The 17,375-nt window shown below is 46.0% G+C and overlaps 1 protein-coding gene across 3 annotated transcripts in view; it reads right to left on the bottom strand.

Moving 5' to 3' along the window:
• Nucleotides 1-9,032, bottom strand: part of raly (RALY heterogeneous nuclear ribonucleoprotein) — a 43,471-nt gene extending 34,439 nt beyond the window's left edge. Inside the window, exon 1 of one of the 3 annotated variants that reach the window (XM_078418857.1) lies at nt 8,801-9,032. The gene's annotated coding sequence lies outside the window, so the exon portion shown is untranslated. Of the gene's footprint in view, nt 1-8,106; nt 8,233-8,800 lie in introns of those variants that run through there. The other 2 variants (XM_078418855.1, XM_078418856.1) reach the window with 2 other exon arrangements.
• Between the last annotated feature and the right edge of the window lie 8,343 nt (nt 9,033-17,375).

Genomic DNA, 17,375 nt, shown 5'->3' with positions numbered 1-17,375 from the left:
TTGGGGCTTATCACAGCCCTCAGTCCTGCTTCCTCAAGTAAACAGGAGAGCATTGGAAGGGAGAGATGAATAATTTACGCCATTGTTATTGCAAGCTTGATCAAGCATTCCATGCACCTGACACGAGGCTGCAACACTAATCTCGCCAGCAGCGCTTTACAGGCACACCGTGTGCATTTCCTCAGATATCAGCTGGCGAGGTGTTGTACATTCAGAGGACAAATTTACATTTACAGTCATCCCATCAAGAGACAAGGATTTGTGAAATCTCCCCCTCAACACTTGAAATCCACGCAGGCTCAAGGAACTGACAAAATGTGTGAGAAGGAACTGCAGATGCTGGTTTACACCGACGAAAGGCACAAAGTGCTGGATTAACTCAGCGGGTCAGGCAGCATCTCTGGAGAGAAGGAACGTGACGTTTCAGGTCTTCTCTACCTTCGAGTGTGATGAAGGGTCTCAACCCAAAACATCACCAGAGATGCTGCCTGACCCGCTGAATTACTCCAGCATCTTGGGTCTATACTCAGGCTCAAAGAACTGCAGGTGCCGAAATCTTGAGCAAAACAAAAAGTGCTGGAGGAACTCAGCGGGTCAGGTAGCATCTGTGGAGGAAATGGACAGACAACTTTGTGGCCAGCTGCAACTGGGATGTAAAATGGTGCCAAACTGATGCCTCTTGCATCTAGACTGAGTGGGCTGTCCTGTACATTATGTACTAACCGGGGGAGTGTATCATGTATGGTCATAGTCTTGCTGAGTTGCATGCAAAAGCATTCCCTGTACCTTAGTACACATGATAATAAAGAAACCTTTGATCGTCTCTGGTCGGGACCCTCTTTTAGACTTTAGGGGACAGAAAGCTGGGAGAGAGAGGTTGGGCAAGTGGTCGGTGGGTACAGGCGAGGAGGTGATTGGCAGATGAGTGGAGTAAGTGACAAAGGCTAGAGGGTAAATGAGAGAGAATAGGGTGTCAGAAGAAAACGCACCGTGTCCTACACAGAGTAGGGGAATCAAGAACCAGAGGACGCAGGTTTAAGGTGAAAGGGGAAAGATTTAATACAACCCGAGGGACATGTTTTTCTTTTACACAATTGGTGGTAGATATAGGGAATGAGCTGTCGGAGGAGGTAGTTGAGGCAAGTACTATCACAACATTTAAGACATTTGGACAGGTACATGAATTGGATAGTTTTAAAGGGATAAGGGGCAAAACAGAGGCAAATGGGACTAGCTTAAGTGGGTCACTTTGAACAGCATGGACATGTTGGTCAAAGGGCCTGTTTCCTCTATGAGATAAGAAGAGAAGAGGAGTGGAATGTAAAGTCAGAGGGAGGAATATAGGTGGAAGGGGAAAGGGGGGGATGGGAAAGAAGGGGGTAAATGGGGACAGATCCATGGAAACAGCCATTACTCCAAACACTCCCGTCCAGTTGGTTGCCAATTTGAATTTTAAAAGACCACCCCTTCTCCACTACCTCCCTCCCCTTCCCCGACTTCCACGTGGCTGCACATCCATCTTCCCCCCTTCCCCCTCCCCTATTATTCCTTCCTCTGGCTTCACAATTCGCTCCTCTTCTACCCTTATCTCCCTACCGCACACTTTTTGTTTTTCCATCTCTGGCCTTTGTCCAACCATCTGCCAATCAAACACCTTTCCCCCCTCACCTGTATCCACCTATTACTCACCATGCGTTGTCACACCCGCACCTCTCCCAGCAACCCCCCCCTCCCCCAACCAGAATCCGTCTGAAGAATGGTCCTTACTCAAAACATCACCTATCAATTGTTCTTGTCCCGTTCGATCACCATGAGTCAAGCTGAAGCGTAAATTCTTTATTGCGTGAATGCTCAGAGGATACAATGCATCGTGCAGTCGTCTCCGTGCCTAGTTCCCTCTGACCCCCATGGTGGCTGAATCCCACCCTACCAACAGCTGGTTAGCATATAGAAAAACCCAGACTGGATCAGGAACCGGATATACATCATAGAACACAGACACGATCAAGTCAGTTAATATGACTGATCCACAGAGATGCTCTCCAGAGATGCTGCTTGACCCGCTGTTACTCCAGCACTTTATTTATTTTTCTGTAAGCTAGCACCTGCAGTGCCTTTCAGCACTTTGCTTTGTACAGAAGATTCCAGCATCTCTCCCATTTCTCTCCCTGACTACAATCAGTCTGTAGAAAGGTCCCGAGCTGAAATGCCGCCTGTCCATTCCCTCTACAGATGCTGCCTGACCCGCTGAGTTATTCCAGCACTTTGTGTCTTTAAAAAAAACGTCTTTTCGACTGTTCCTGACCAACTGTGCAAAAGACAAAGTTATTGAAACAGCAGTCACAGGCACGAGTTCAAATCCACCACACCAGATGGAGAGTTATCCAAGCTCTAGATTTAAAAGGGAATGGTGACTGTCAACGATTAGATTATAGAGGAAGCCCATCTGCCTCACTAATCCTCTGTAGGTGGAAACATTGGCAATGTGGCTGACTCTTGATTGTGCTTTTGGCCAAGGCAACTCCCTGAGTGAAGAGCGATTGGGGACCAACAAGGAATGCCAACCATCCCTGCACTGCCCAACAACATGGAATGCTAATCCATCCCTTCAGGAAGCAGGGTTATAAGAGAAGACGGCTGGAGATTTTATGTCATAGTCATACAGCACAGAAACAGGCCCTTTGGCCCAGCTTGTCCATGCCAACCATGATGCCCCATCTACTCATCCCACTTGCCCAGGTTTGGCCCATATGACTCCAAACCTATCCTATTTGGAGATTGACAGATTCTCAATTAGTATGGGTGTCAGGTCTTACGGGGAGAAGGCAGGAGAATGGGGTTGAGAGGGAAAGATAGATCAGCCACGCTTGAAGACCCACCAATGCCAGGCCAACTCCTGCCCGAATTGGCATTGCCAAGCTGTCAGACCATGGGCGATTAAAGATGGCAATGAATTATTTCCTTCATCGACTAGTGGTGCTCTAGAACAGAAAGAGAGGACGTGAATGCACACGCGGTGTCATCTACAGCACTAATCGATGGGGAGCTGGGATGTGGGCTACAGACAGATACGATGGGCCAAATGGCCTTCTGCAAATCTCTATGTAGTTTCTCCAAGTATTCAGGTTCCCCATCTGCCTTCCACCTCCCATTCAATCCCTTTAGTCTTGTTATGCCTTCACTCTACCTACTGCACTTGAGTTTGGCATGATTGTATTTACACATAGTATTATCTGATTGGATTGCATAGCATGCAAAACAAACTTTTCACTGTACCTCGGTACACATGACAATAATAAACCTAAACACAAAGACAGTGAAATACAAGGAACTACAGATACAGGGTTAATAGATAAAAAGACACAAAGTGCTGGAGTAACTCTGCGGGTCAGGAAGCAACCCTGGAGAACAGGGATAGGTGACGTGTCCGGTCGGGACTCTTCTTCAGACAGGTAGCCTGAAGTAAGGTCCTGATCTGAAACACCACCTAGCCCTGTTCTCCAGAGACACTGCCTGATCCGCTGAGTTACTCCAAAATCCCGATGTGGGAACAGGATCCACGATTCACCCCTAAGTTCACCCAGGGGGTCTCCCAGATCCCGCTGTGAAAAAGCCATGGAAAATTTACTGAGGTGCTAAAGAAGCTTGCGTGTTTTTTCCCCTCATTTCCTTGCTAGCTACCGGCAGAAAGGACTGGCACTGTGACGCAGCGGTAGAGTTGCTGCCTTACAGCGTCAGAGACCCAGGTTCGATCCTGACTACGGGTGCTGTCTGTACAGAGTTTGTACATTCTCGATGTGACCGAATGAACTTTCTCCAGATGCTCCGGTTTCCTCCCACATTCCAAAGACATGCAGGTTTGTAAGTTAATTGGCTTTGGTAAAATTGTCCCTAGTGTGTAGGATAGTGTTGTGTACGGGATGATTGCTTGTCGGAGCAGACACGGTGGGCTGAAGGGCCTGTTTCCATGCTGTATCTCTAAAGTCTACCAGTTTATTTACTAAAAAAATACTGGAGACCTTCCAGGAATTCCTTCAAGCACAGCTGATAAACTCACATCTCTTCAAGAGCTGAATCCTGAGAACAGACAAATATTCAATGGGGAGAGGCAATTGTTAAATAGTTGGCAGTATTTTGGCAATGTGTGTACAATGCAGTTGCCAGATTAGTTACCCCACAGCCATCCAGCCTGTCAGACCACTGACCAGGGAGAACCTCTCTCACGTTCAAGCTTCAAGTCAACAGGCCCTTCGGCCCAACTTGCCCACACAGACCAAACATGCCCCATCCACATTAGCCCCACCTGCCTGCATTTGACCCATATCCCTCTAAACTTGTCCGATCCATGTACCTGTCCAAATGTTTCTTAAACATTGTGATAGTACCTGCCTCAACTACCTCCTCCAGCAGCTCATTCCATATACCCACCACCCTTTGTGTAAAAAAGTGACCCCTCGGGTTCCCATTAAATCTTCCCCCCCTCACCTTAAACCTGTGCCGCCTGGTTCTCGATTCCCCTACTCTGGGCGAAAGACTGCGTTTAGCAAAAGACTCTGTGCCTTTGTGGTCCAAAGTCAAACCCAAAGTACAAGCAGAGGGAAGAAGGGCGGCACGATAGCAGAGCTGGTAGAGCCGCAGCCTCACAGCCACAGAGACCTGGGTGTGATCCTGCCCTCGGGTACTGTCCTTGCTGAATTTGTGTGTTCTCCCTGTGACCATGTGGGTTTTCTCCAGGTGCTCTGGTTTCCTCCCACATCCCAAAGACCTGCGAGTTTGTAGGTTAATTGGCCCTCTGTAAATTGCCCCTCGTGTTTTAGGGAGTCGAGGAGAAAGTGGGATAACATTGCACTAGTGTGAACAGGTGATCGATGGTCAGCGTGGACTCTGTGGGCCGAAGGACCTGTTCCCATGCTGTATCTTTCATTCAATTAATAATTTCCAGAGCAGAGGTCCACAGAGGGATGGGATCCTACATGCGGGGTGAAGAATCTTTTCACTGAGGAACAGACACACACAAAATACACAATTTGTAGTATTGCGTGCAGTGCTGGTTGCCCCATTACAGTGAGGACGAGGAGGCTTTGGAAATGGTGCTGCCTGGATTAGGGGGGTTGGCGGTATTAGCTGCAAGGAGGGATTGGACACACTTGGATTGTTTTCTCTGGAACGCTGGAAGCTGAGAGGAGGCTTACAGAAGTATGTAAAATTATGAAAAGCATAGATAGGGTGCACAGTCAGAATCTTTATCAACCAGGGTGGAAAATATCAAAGATTAAGGTGAGGGGGGGAAAGATTTAATAGGAACCGGAGGGTTAACTTCTTCACACAAAGGGTTTATGGAATCACAATGTTTAAGAAACATCTAGACAGGTACAGGGAAAGGACAGGTTTGGAGGGGTACGGGCCAAACGCAGGCAGGTGGGACGAGTGTAAATGTGGCATGTTCATTGGTGTGGGCAAGTTGGGCCAAGGGGCCTGTTTCCACGCTGTAAGACTCGATGATGAGAGGGCGGAGCTTTAAGGTTGGAGGAGCAAAGTTTAATGGAGATGCGTGGATCAAGTTGTTTTTCGTTTACAGTGATGCAAGCCTGGAACACGCTGCCAAGGGTGGTGATAGAGGCAGATATGATATTAGTGTTTAAATATGTACATAGATACGATAGAGGAGATTAATTCAACTTGGCATCATGTTCAGCATAGGCAAAGTGGGCTGAAGGGCCTGTTCCTGTACTGTACTAAGCTCTACACAAAACACAGGCACATCCTCGCATGCGTAGAGTGGAACAGAGAAAGTGTGAAGATAAGTTTTTTGGAAAGAGGTGAGGCATTATAGAGAGGGGAGAGCAGAAGAGTAGGACAGACTTGGATTGTTTTCTCAGGAACGTCAGAAGTTGTGGAAGATCTGATAGAAGTACATAAAGTTACGAGAGGCATAGATAGAGTAGACATTCAGAACATTTCCCCAAGATGGAAAAATCAAATACTAGAGGGCATAACTTTAAGGAGAGAGGCGCAAAGTTAAAAGGAGATGTGCAGAGCAAGTTTTTTTTTTTTTTTACACACACGGAGGGTTGTGGGCCCTGGAATTAGCTGCCAGGGTCGGTGGTGGAGGCAGATACGATAGTGACATTCAAGAGGCTGTTAGATAGGTACATGGGGAATGGAGAGATATGGATCACGTGCAGGCAGATAGGGGGTGGTCTGGGTACCATGTTCAGCATGAACATTGTGGGCCGAAGGGCCTGTTCCTGTGCTGTGCTGTACTGTTCTAGTGGTATGTTCAATCACATAGCCAGCGTGCCTCACGATGGGAGTGCCGCGCTGTGTGAATGGAAAATTAAATGCTGTTGCCCATGGCAACATCAAACGGGTAGGCTAACCCATAGCAACAGCCACTGTAACCAGGCCCGATGCTCATGCAGTCATTGTGTGCGAGATTGAGACTGAGACCAGAGATGGGGGAGGATCTCCAATATACCCAGGGCTGGGGCAGAGGGGCTGTTGTGTTAAGAGGTGATTTTACTGGAATACATCCTCCTCCTCGCTGCCAGTCCCAAAGTCCCCAAAAGACAGAAGAATATCCCTTGATAGACATGCTGGAGTAATTCAGCGGGTCAGGCAGCAACTCTGGAGAAAAGGAACAGGTGACATTTCGGGTCGAGACCCTTCTTCAGACTGACAGTCAGGGGACGGGGGAAACAAGAGACATAGAAGGTAAGGTACATAGACCAAATGAATGAAAGGTATGTAAAAAGCAACGATGATCAAGGAAAGGTGGAGCCCACAATGGTCCATTGTTGGCTGTGGGGAAGATGATAATGAAACATACAAACAGAGAAACTCAGCAGGACGACAGTGAAACTAGTACGTTGACTAGGGTGGAGATGGGGGGGGGGGGGGGGGGAGAGGGAGGGGAAGCAAGGGTAACTCGAAGTTAGAGAAATCAATACAAATACCGCTGGGTTGTAAGCTGAAGCGAAATATGAGGTGCTGTTCCTCCAATTTGCATGTGACCTCACTCTGACATCCCTTGCCATATTGGTACCTTGAGGTACAGCATGGAAACAGGCCCTTCGGCCCATCGAGTCCAGCGATCGCCCCATACACCAGCACTATCCTATACATTAGGGGCAATTTTTACCTCAATTAACCTACAAGCCCGCACGTCTTTGGAGTGTGAAAGGAAACCAGAAAACCCACGCGGTCACAGGGAGAACGTACAAACTCTGTACAAACAGTACCCGTGGTCAGGATCGAACCTGGGTCTCTGCACTATAAAGTAGCAGCTCTACCCGCTGTGCCACTGCATCACCCCTAAACCAGACTTTGATACACCATGTACAGCAACAATTATTAAAATAATAATAATAATCCCTTGCACAAGGACAGAGGTCTTTAAAAAGTTCCTTCAACGTTGAAAAACCTCAAGATAATTAAAATAATTACCGTAAAATTCTTAGGAGTAAGTTTAAAGTACAATATTTTAAATGCTTAGAAATCAGGAACTGTAGATGCTGGTTAATACATAAAAGAACAAAGTGCTGGAGTAACTCAGTGGGTCAGATTGCATCACTGGAGAACATGGATAGTGACATTACAGGCTGGATCCCTTCTTCAGACTCATTTTAAAGTTGTTTGCATTGAAGTCGAATTGAATACAACAATTCACATTGCTGGTTGTGTCTCAAACGCCAATCTATACTTTTACCTAACCTCTTAAGGTGAATGCACAGTCACTTGCCCAGAGTAGGGGAATCGAGAACCAGAGGATATAGGTTTAAGGTGAGGGGGGAACGATTTAATAGGAACATTACACGAAGTGCATGGAACGCGCTGCCAGAGGAGGTAGTTGAGGCTGATACTATCACGGCGCTTAAGAAGTATTCAGACAGGTACATGGATAGGACAGGTTTAGAGGGATATAGAACAAACTAGTGTAGATGGAACACATTGGTCGGTATGGGCGAGTTGGGCCGAAGGGCCTGTTTCCGTGCTGCATAACTCTATAAACACTCAAGCCCGTTTTAATTTATTTATATACAATCGTTTACTAAGTACCAGTGAGGAGTTTGCTTTGATAGATTTTTATTTATTTGCAAAACCTACCGATAGCTAAACGCAAGCTGGGCTGTGTTAATAAAACCCTCTCTCTCACACACATCATCTCCTATCTTAGGGAGATAATACTCCCACCATCCAAAAACAGAGAGAGAGAGAGAGAGAGAGATAAATCGTTCCCCAAAACGCGATCAAACGCGGGAGAAACGGACAAACTTTCTTCCAGAAAGGCAAGGAAAAAATGTACAAGATTCAAAAACAATAAAATTACATTTTGTAAAAAGCCATTCAAACAATTGCTTCAAAGTGACAGGTTATTTTAGGAGGAAAGCTAGTGAGGGAGGTAGAGGAGGGAAACGGGATCCTGATTAAAATGCTGTGCTGATTTAACATATATGTTCTAAAAAGAGAGGAAAAAAAAGCAAAATTGATTAAGATGCATAAAAATCTTGACGCCAGTCTGTGTGAGCGCACCCATGAATGTGTGCAAGAATATACTTCATTTATAAATGTAACATTAATAATCCAGATTCGTTGATCCTATTCCTGTCACACACACACACAAAGATTCACACCAGGTTCTAGTGCAATACAAGAACTCCCCTTTTACACACAGCCCGCTCATCTCCCCCCTATCTAAATATATATTCAATGCAATTTTAAAAAAAGATCAAAAACTTGGTATTTTTCCTGCTTCTTAAAAATCAAAACGTCAAGAGACAGTTTAAAAAAAACTACTCACCAGAGAGGCAAGAAAAATTCAGGAGTTAAAAAACGTCAGGGAGAGGGAGAGGGAGAGGGAAAGGGCGAGGGAGAGGAAGTAAGACAGTGTGAGAGAGAGAATAAGAAAGAGCGAGAGAGAGGGAGAGAGAGAGAGAGAGACTGGCTGTCGGCGGAAGGAACAACGCAGCCAATTCCACTGAGTCCCAGCACTCTCCACCGCAGTCGCAGGGGTGAGTGGGGTTGGCTCCGACAACACGCCCCGCTCCCCAGCCTCTGCAAGCCCGCAAGCAGAGAGCTCCCTGCCTCGCTACCCCCTCCTTCTGGCCGGTCCACGGGCTGGAGCTGCGGGTTGTGGCCGCTGAGACCAGGCAACACTATCAACCCAAAACCTCTCTTCCCTCTCCACTAGTGGAAGCTTCCTGGACCACAGTTAATTCCCAATCCCAGGGCAGGAGGGGTGGAGGAGGAATGAGTGGAGACAGCGTTTAGACAGCTGCACATTCCCCCTCACCTTTAAAATGCATATTCTTTATTAAAAATAAATGAAATCCTCGCCCCTGCATCCCTGTACAAGCATTCACACGGAGACCCAACCCATCCCCGCGCACAGGCACGTTTAATATTTTATGTCCCTGGGTTTTGTTTTGCATCTGATTACTGTCATTAATGATTCATGTGGCCACCCAGACAACAGGAATTGTTCAAATAAAATAAACTGCAGGTGCTGAAAATCTGCAACACCCACTGAAACACTCAGCAGGTCGGGCAGCATCTGTGGAGAGCGATGTTTATTGTTTCAGGTCAAAGACTTGGTCAGAGCAGGAAGAGAGAGAGAGAGAAACAAGTTATTTTTAAGTGTTTTATCTCTAATTTATTTGCTCCCTTTTCACATCTAACACTGGGGTACAGTACTGTTGGGGCAGATCTGTCGTTGTATAACGCTGGGGTACTGTACTGGTGGGGATAGGTCATACAGTGATACAATGTGGAAACAGGCCCTTCGGCCCAACTTGCCCACACCGGCCAACATATCCCAGCTACACTAGTCCCACCTGCCTGCGCGTGGTCCATATCCCTCCAAACCTGTCCTATCCATGTACCTGTCCAACTGTTTCTTAAACGTTGGGATAGTCACAGCCTCAACTACCTCATCTGGCACCTAGCTCCATACACCCACCACCCTTTGTGTGAAAAAGTTACCCCTCAGATGCCTATTAAATCTTTTCCCCTTCACCTTGAACCTAGATGTCCTTTGTTCCTAGATTCCCCTACTCTGGGCAAGAGCATCTACCCGATCTATTCCTCTCATGATTTTGTACACCTCTATAAGATCACCCCTCATCCTCCTGCGCTCCAAGGAATAGAGGACCAGCCCTACTCAACCTATAGCTCACACCCTCTAGTCCTGCCAACAACCTCGTAAATCTTCTCTGAATCCTTTCAAGCTTGACAATATCTTTCCTATAACATGCTGCCCAGAACTGAACACATTATTCTAAATGCAGTGTCACCGACATCTTATACAACTGCAACATGACCTCCCAACTCTATACTCAATACTCTGACGGATGAAGGCCAAAGTGCCAAAAGCCTATTTGACCACCTTATCTACCTGCGATTCGACCTTCAAGGAACCATGCACCTGCACTCCGAGATCTCGCTGTTCTACAACTGTCCCCAGAGGCCTACCATTCACTGTGTAAGTCCTGCCCTTGTTAGACATCCCAAAATGCATCACCTCACACTTCTCTGTATTAAATTCCATCAACCATTCCTCAGCTCACCTGGCCAATTGGTCCAGATCCTGCTGCAATCTTTCACAACCATTTTCACTATCTGAAAAACCACCCACTTCTGTATCATCAGCAAACTTGCTAATCTTGCCCTGTATGTTCCCATCCAAATCATTGATGTAGATGACAAACAGTAACGGGCCCAGCACCGAACCCTGAGGCACACCACTCGTCACAGTCTGAGAAGCAACCTTCCACCATCACCCTCTACTTCCTTCCATGGAGCCTGTCACTATATACCAGTGGAATAAAGTACTGATGGGGATGGGTCTGTCACTTATAATACTGGGGTACAGTACTGTTGGGGTCAGTTCTGCAGCTGTACAACTCTGGGGTACAGTACAGGTGGGGACAGCACCGGGTAACTGTATAACACTGGGATACAATACTGGAGGGGACGGGTCTCTTGCTGTATAATATTGAGGTACAATACTGGAGAGGATGGGTCTGTCGCTGTATGATATTGGGGTACATTACTGGGGGGACGGGTCTGTTGCTGTATAACATTTGGGGTACAGTCATGGAGATGGAGACAGGGTTAATGCTTTATGTTGGTGATCTTTCAAGTATCGAGTATCAAGAATGTTTATTTGTGGCACAGTGGTGCAGTTGGTAGAGCCGCTACCTCACAGCGCCAGAGAACTGGGTTCGATCTTGATCTCCATGTAGAGTTTGCACGTTCTCCCTGTGACTGCGTGGGTTTCCTCCAGATGCTCCGGTTTCCTCCCACATCCCAAAGATGTGCGGGCTTGTAGGTTAATCGGCTCTCTGTAAATTGTCCCTAGCGTGTAGGGAGGGCATGAGAAAGTGGCATAACATAGAACTAATGTGAACAGGTGGTCAATAGTTGGTGTGGACAGGGTGGTTCGAAGGGCCTGTTTTCCCTCTCCCTCTCCCTCTCCCTCTCCCTCTCCCTCTCCCTCTCCCTCTCCCTCTCCCTCTCCCTCTCCCTCTCCCTCTCCCTCTCCCTCTCCCTCTCCCTCTCCCTCTCCCTCTCCCTCTCCCTCTCCCTCTCCCTCTCCCTCTCCCTCTCCCTCTCCCTCTCCCTCTCCCTCTCCCTCTCCCTCTCCCTCTCCCTCTCTTTCTCCCTCTCTCTTTCTCTCTCCCTCTCCCTCTCTCTCTCTCTCTCTCAAATTCTTAATTCCATCAGCATAAGAGGCCTGTAAACACAATACCGACAGATAATATATAATAAACAAAACCATGAAAACATTATTATAATATTATTAGCACAATACTAGTGGAAACATAATATATAACAAAAACTCATTAAGTTAATATTATTAACAATATTAACACTATTTGTGTAGATAATATAATAAACAAAAGTTTGATAAGTTAATATTAACATACTAGTGCAAACTAATGATATATAATCAACAAAAAAAATCAATGTTAATTGATTTATTTAATAATTAATTGATAATATTATAACTATAATATTATTAACACTATAATATTATTAACACAATATTAGTGCAAACAAAAGTCCATGGTCCTTAGTGCAACTGAAGTCAGTCCGCAGAGGTTTATAGTTGGTTTGAGTCAGGTTGCAACATTGCCCAGCAATGGCTAAAGAAGGCAATTGAGCCCTTCTTTCTCAAGGACAATGTAGATGGAAATAAACATATCTCAAGAGCAAATTTCTAAAAGAACATTGTTGTCTCCATTACCGGCACGATGCAGCGAATATAACGCCAAGGACAGCATCTGTGACATCAAAAGGAAGATTGAATTACACTTGATACAAAATAATCCATGCCCTCTCACCCCATTTCATTTAGAGGCTGCCTTTAATTTGGACCTCCAATACATGACTGCTGTAAACAGGGTTCTTGCCCGAGATGCTCACTCGAATTTCATGTTCCTCAAGCAATCTGTTTGCTGCTCTCTGATTTCACTGTAACTCAAATTTCACTGCACCTTAATTGATACATGTGCCAATAAATTGATCTTGATCTTGATCTTGATTTTCACACTCAGCCTGACCTTCAAATCTAACAACATTCTCTGCTGTTTTCGGATTTAAATAGCTTCACTTCCACCTAAACTGTCACAGTGCAATTACATCTCCTTCCCCTCTGTTATCAGGCTTCTGAACGGTCCTTCATAAGCTGGGTTACTGTCCAATTCACCTCTACCCCACTGCGGACATTGGACTTGATGTGCTACAATAGATAGACGCAAAATGCCACAATAACTCAGCAGGTCAGGCAGCATCTCTGGAGGTAAAGAATAGGTGACATTGTCCAGAACAAATCAGGACAGGCAACAGATGACCTCAGAAAGGGTGAAGCTCATAATGGCCCATTGTTGGCTGGGTGAATGTGCGATAACAAGAAAGACATAAAGATGCAAACAGTGGAACTGGTAGGACGACTCGAGTGGGGAGAAGGGAAAGATGGGAGGGGAGGGAATGCAGGAGTTACTTGTGCTACAATGCTGAGAACAATATTCTGCATTCTGCACCATCCTCTTTGCTCTGTCTTGATTGTATTCATGTGTAGAGATGCTGGTTTTTAAACCGAAGACAGACACAAAATGTTGGGAGTAACTCAGCGGGTCCAGCAGCATCTCTGGAGAAAAGGAGCAGGTTATATTTCAGGTCGAGTATTATAAAAGAAGATACATGGGGCAAGTTTATTACACAGAGGGTGATAAGTGCCTAGAACGTGCTGCTGCCAGGGGTGGTGGTGGTTGCAGATATATTAGTGACGTTTAAAAGACTTTGTGTTCAAATGGAATACTTTGTAACTTTGTTGGCGCCCTTTACGTGGCAACTCTTTGCATACCTTGGGAATGCAAAACACAGAATCTCACTGTGACTTGTCACATGGCACAATAAAGTATCATTCATTCACTTTTGGATAGGCACATGGATATGCAGGGAATGGAGGGATATGGGTTATGTGCAGGCAGATAAGTGATGGTCTTGGCATTGTGTTCGACACAGACATTGTGGGCCAAAGGGCCATATGGTTCTATGTTCTGTTATCTGATCTGGATGGATAGGATGCAAAACAAAGCGTTTCACTGTACCTCGGTACACATGACTCTAATAGACCTGATCCTAGACCAGAACATCCGCAGCTACCTGGCAATGTGAAGGGTCATTGAGGTGTGTTTTACACAGGTCAGATGCAGTTTAGCAAACCATCAATGTACTCTCAGTGGGGACACTGATGGAGGTGTTACCACATTGCTACCCCAGCAGCACGGAGCCTTTATTGCAGATTATAAAAGGTGCTGATCCACAATTTAAGGTCGGCACAGTGATGCAGCGGGTAGAGCCGCTGCCTCACAGTGCCAGAGACCTGGGTAATATTCTGACCTCAGGTGCTGACTGTGGAGTTTACGTGTTCTCTCTGTGACTGTGTGGGTTTTCTCCGGGTGTTCTGCTTTCCTCCCACATTCCAGAGACGAGTGGGGTTGTAGGTCATTTGACTTCTGTAAATTGTCCCTAGTGCATAGGGAATGGGTGAGAAAGCAGAATAACATAAAACTACTGCGAACGGGCGATCAATGGTTGGCATAGACTCGATGGGCCGAAGGGCCTATTTCCATGCTGTCAGGCAACATCATTGGAGGAAAAAATAAAGAAAACATTTCACCAGAATAGGCAAAATGACTCAGTGTCACCCTCCACAGATGCTGCCTGGCACATTGCATATTTCCAACTGATAGAAAGGCAAGTCAAAAATTGTGTTTTATTGTCGTACGTACCGAAACAGGACAATGACATTCTTACTTGCGGAAAGACAACAGGTTTGTAAACACAGTACTCAATTGATAATATAGTAAACTAACAAAAAAAAAGTCCAACAAATTAAAAACCCAATACAGTGCAAAAACAAAACAGCACCCAAAGTTTCTAGTGCAACCCAGGCTATTTGTAGGAAGGAACTGCAGATGCTGGTTTAAATCGAAGATAGACACAAAATGCTGGAGTAACTCAGCGGAACAGGCAGCATCTCTGGAGGAAAGGAATGGGTGACGTTTCAGGCCGAGACCCTTCTTCAGACTGATGTCAGGGGAGTGGAAGGTACATAGATAAGGAAGTGTATAGATAAGGAAGTGAAAGTGTGAAAACAAGATAAAGGGAATGGAGTTCAAGGAAAATATAGAATAGATCATTGTTAGTTGGGAGAAGGTAACAATAAAGCAAACAGAGATAAAATATAGTAAGAGACAGTAAGACAGGTCGGAGAACTGGGAAAGGGAGGGGATGGAGAGAGAGGGAATGCAAGGTTTACTTGAAGTTAGAGAAATCAATGTTCATACTGGTGGGGTGTAAGCTGCCCAAGCGAAATATGAAGCGCTGTTCCTCCAATTTGCGCTGGGCCTCACTCTGACAATGGAAGAGGCCCAGGACAGAAAGGTCAGTGTAGGAATGGGAGGGGGAGTTAAAGTGTTTAGCAACCGGGAGATCAGGTAGGTTTAGGCGGACTGAGCGAAGGTGATCAACAAAACGATCACCGAGCCAGCGCTTGGTCTCGCCGATATATAGGAGTCCACACCTGGAACAGCGGATACAGTAAATGAGATTGGAGGAGGTGCAAGTGAACCTCAGACTCACCTGAAAAGACTGTTTGGGTCCTTGGACGGAGTCGAGGGGGGTGGTTGCAGGTTGCAGTTGCAGGAGAAAGTACCTGGGGAGGGGGTGGTTTGGGTAGCAAGGGACGAGTTGACCAGGGCATTGCGGAGGGAACGGTCTCTGCGGAAAGTGGAAAGGGGTGGCGATTTGAAGATGTGGTTAGCAGTGGGATGTCGTTGGAGGTGGCAAAAATGGCGGAGGATTATGTGCTATATTCGTAGTTCAGGATTTAGTTGGAGTTCGTAGGGTTTACTAGCCTGATTGTTGGGAAGAAGCTGCTCCTGAACCTGGATGTTACAGTTTTCAGACTCTTGTACCTTCTTCCTGATGGCAAGAGTGAAATGAAAGTGTGGCCAAGGTGGTGCAGGTTTTTGAGTTATTATTGAATTGTAGTCTCCCGATCTGGTTTACTTTATAATGCTGAGAACTATATTCTGCACTCTGAATCTTCCCCTTTGCTCTACCTATTGTACTTGAGTTTGACTTGATTGTATTTATGTATAGTGTTATCTGATTTGATTAGATAGCATGCAAAACAGTGTTTCCCTGTACCCCAGCACACGTGACAATAATAAACCTAAACCTACACTAAATCTGCACATTCACGCAGTCACCCACTTGCTTTTGTCAGTGTTGATATTACTGTGTCAGTGGTGAGGTAAGGTAAACAGAAAGATGAATGAGAGAAAATACCCACTGTGTTCAAAACACTTCAATCAGTCCCTCAATCCCCAGCCCCCTGGTGAATGCGAGTAAATGTGCCTTTACATGGGATTACCAATAATAGTGGTTATTGTGTATGTTTGATCATTGGTAATTACAGGTTTCATTGTATTTGTGTGATGCCTAGTAATGATAGTTATCATTGAAAACCTAACTCCCAACAAAGCCAATCTCACCTTCAGATGGAGTCATAGAGTCATACAGCATGGAAACAGGCCCTACAGCCCAACCTGTCCTTGCCGACCAAGATGCCCCATCTACACTAGTCCCACTTGCCTGCGTTTGGCCCATATCCCTCTAAACAGGGGCTTGGAACGGGGAACAATTGGGGATGGAGGGCAGACTGTAAATGGTTTGGGGGCAACTGGTGGAAATGTGAATAGGAATGGAAGAAATGTTTAGTTTAGTTCAGAGATACAGCAATGGAAACAGGCCCTTCAGCCCACCGAGTCCATGCGGATCATCGATCACCCGTTCACACTTGTTCTATGTTATGCAACTTTTTCATCCACTTGTTGTGCCAAAATTGGACACAATAGAAAGACAATACTAGATAGAGTAGAGCTAGATAGAGCTCTTAAGGATAGCGGAGTCAGGGGGTATGGGGAGAAGGCAGGAACGGGGTACTGATTGAGAATGATCAGCCATGATCACATTGAATGGTGGTGCTGGCTCGAAGGGCCGAATGGCCTACTCCTGCACCAATTGTCGATTGTCTGATATATTGTTGCAGAACAATCTCAGTAGGGATTGACTCTTTGATTCAGCAATGCATGGTATCTTGGCCACCACACCAAAGGTGCAGCAAGCGGCTGATTCCCAAGAGCGTGAAATGTCAGGAATCTCCTGTTTGCCAAACAGTTCAACTCCCCTTCCCATTCCCACACTGACCTTTCCGTACTGGGCCTCCTCCACTGTCCGAGTGAGGCCACACACAAACTGAAGGAACAGCACCTCATATTCCGCTTGGATAGCTTACAACCCAACGGTATGAATGCTGAGTTCTCTAATTTTAAGTAACTTCTACAAACACTCCCCTACACTCCCTCCCCCCATCCTCCTCCCTAGTCTTTTAACCAGTTCCACAGTTCACAACTATGTATCTCTCTTGAGATCACACCCACCCCAGCAAACAATTGGAATATCAGGGAGCCTCCCTGCCTAGGGTGGTCTGTTGCCAGCCCTGATTTGTCCTGGTCTTTTCTCGTCTCCAGTTCCCCCCACCCCCTTTCAGTCTGAAGAAGGGTCCCGACCCAAAAAACGTCGCCCATTCATTCCCTCCACAGATGCTGCCTTATCCGCTGAGTTAATCCAGCACTTTGTGTCTATCTTTGGCACAACCCAGCGTCTGCAGTTCTGTCCAATCACTTTCTTCCTCTCATTAGTCATTTTCTGCACAGTCGTTCTGAGATTTGGCTGGAATCAATATCTGACCAGTTTGCATCTGATGATGTGACAGAACGGGATAGTTAGCATAAATGACC

This window comes from Rhinoraja longicauda, chromosome 22, assembly GCF_053455715.1.
Source record: "Rhinoraja longicauda isolate Sanriku21f chromosome 22, sRhiLon1.1, whole genome shotgun sequence".
NCBI lineage: Eukaryota > Metazoa > Chordata > Chondrichthyes > Rajiformes > Arhynchobatidae > Rhinoraja > Rhinoraja longicauda.
The sequence above is the reverse complement of the archived record's forward strand: the minus strand, read 5'-3'. Positions and strand labels throughout refer to the sequence as shown.